Consider the following 2,406-nt stretch of genomic DNA (forward strand, 5'->3'; position numbering starts at 1 on the left):
ATAACAAGAGTTTTAGACAAGAAATGTGGCTTTTAAGGGACTAAAGACCACCATAGAACCATGAATTGTTTCATGAATCACAACTGATGAGGGAATATTAGTAATGAATGGGAAAGAGAATAAGTGGGAAGTTAGACATGCTTCTTTGCTTGCTGCAACCTGATAGAGAAGAGGACTTCTCCATTCATTGACTTTGCTTTGTGAAATAGGTTAGCACACCTTCAAATTGAAAGGAATGAGACTTCTGCAACCCCATCTACCTACCCATCTACTTGCCTAGCATTTTTATTTCTTCTTGGAGGGTGCACTTAGGCTTGCAAACCCTTATTTGCCTTTTCTTTTCTTTGGCTTTTTTCTTTTGTTTTTCTATCTGCTTCTACCCTTATTTCCTCCAAGGTCCCAGATTAAACTGTTGGGAGCCTTTCTTCTCTACCTAAACTACTTGTCTGCCAAGATTAAGCAGTTTGGACAGACTTCTTTCTCTATTCTGCAACTGAAAATTTAAAGCATGGCATGATCCAGATTAGGCTGTTGGACCATCCATCAAAATTTGAGTCCACATCAAGCTATAAGCACAAATTGTATTCTCTTGGAAATATGTGATCTTTGCATCATCAAAGTAGAGCATATTTGGACCTTTTCATTGCCAATCATGAAATATGAAACCTATTGGTATAGGTAGCTAACATGTCCCATGTGTGGACTTGTATCTTTGTATGAATTCTTCAATAGTAAGACCATCATCTTTTCCTGTAAAATATAGAATCGCCATGAAGAGGGTTTGAGAAAAAAATTCACTTACTTGGCGAAAATTTGAAATTGTCACAGTTTAGTCAATATTGCTCAGAATCCCTATTATGACCTGTTTTGGGAAATGGAACAACCATTCTGCGTCTGCCCATGTGATAGAAATTTTGATCCAGGCAATGAAATTTCAAATCTGCACTGCAACTCTCCCGCCGTCACCAAAATTTCTGCAAAAAAGAGCTGATTTTAAATCAGCGATATCTCCCTCATCCAGACTCCGATTCGACTGATTTTTTTTTTGAAATTGGGTAATTTTTCTCAAAAAATCCAGATCTATAATTAGATTTTGTAGATCTTGCACCAGGACGTCCAGATCTGCACCGCCAACTCGCTGCCCTGAAAAATTGTCTGCAACCCCACTGATTTTTAGATCAGCAATATCTCCTTCATCCGGACTCCGATTCAACCGATTTTTTTTTTGAAATCAGATATTTTTTCACAAAGAATACAGATATACAATTAAATTTTGTATATCTTTCATCAAAACATACAGATCTGATCTGAAAACTCGCCGCCCCCGAAATCCTGCAAAAAATAATAAAACAAATTCTCCCCTTATGCCCAAGAAAGTGCTCTGATACCACTTGTTGTAGCTTTGATACCACTTGTTGTAGATCTAACCTGGAAATACTATAGATCTGATATAAAAATATAAGATAATGCAAATAAACCCAGAAATAATATAAAATGATTCTTTATTGATCAAACCCTTAAGGTAGGGCAACACCATACATTCACTCCTTAAGGAAGGAGAACACTCCACAAGCCATATGTCTGTTCATACAATAATCCTTCACTATTCCTTGACATGGAGTCTCTAGCCTCTATATAGGCCTCATACATACAATACCATGGGTCATTACCATGGTTCCTTCATACCATCAACTAATACCATGGGCCCATTACATTATTATTAACTACTTGTGGTCCCTTACATGATATGGGTTAACCACCTTATTTATTACTATGGCCCGTCCCACTATTACATTATTACTTTGGGTACCTCCTTTGGTACCCCATATTATCCCCCCTAGGTATATAACACCTGGGGGACATGGTGCTTGCGGGCTCTCAGCCCTACAATTACTCCATCCTGTAAGAGGTGGAGTGCTTCGTGCGGAAGAGCTACCAGGTTCAGTCCAGCTCCCTTCAAGGCACTGACAGAGGGTTTATTAGCCCCATTTTCTATGGTCGGTGCTTCATCTGGAAGCACTATCACACTGGAAGCCTTCGTGCACAACATATCAACAACCTTTGACATGCCAATAGCCAAGCTGGTGGACATCGTACCAATTTGCGATGCACGGATTTGCAACTCCTGCATCCCGATCTAGATGGCCCTTAGGATGATCTGCTGCTACTTTTCAAATTCCTGCAGGGCCTCCACAGTGACGTCTCTGACTGTGTCATTGATGTCATATAAGTTGCCCTTCGTTAATGTGATAGGGTCCAGTGAGGTCTTGGTTGCCTTGGATTTCTTTGTGGACCCTCCCTTCTCCAGCTCTCTCGGGCGCTTAATGCAGGTGGACGTCTCTTGAGGGTCTGCATTGTGTTGCTCTGTGTCCTCCTCTTCAGTCTCAGGTGAAGGCGACTACACAC

The sequence above is a fragment of the Pinus tabuliformis genome, chromosome Q (genome assembly GCF_031772625.1).
Source record: "Pinus tabuliformis cultivar Carrire ecotype Pingquan chromosome Q, CPIR1, whole genome shotgun sequence".
NCBI lineage: Eukaryota > Viridiplantae > Streptophyta > Pinopsida > Pinales > Pinaceae > Pinus > Pinus tabuliformis.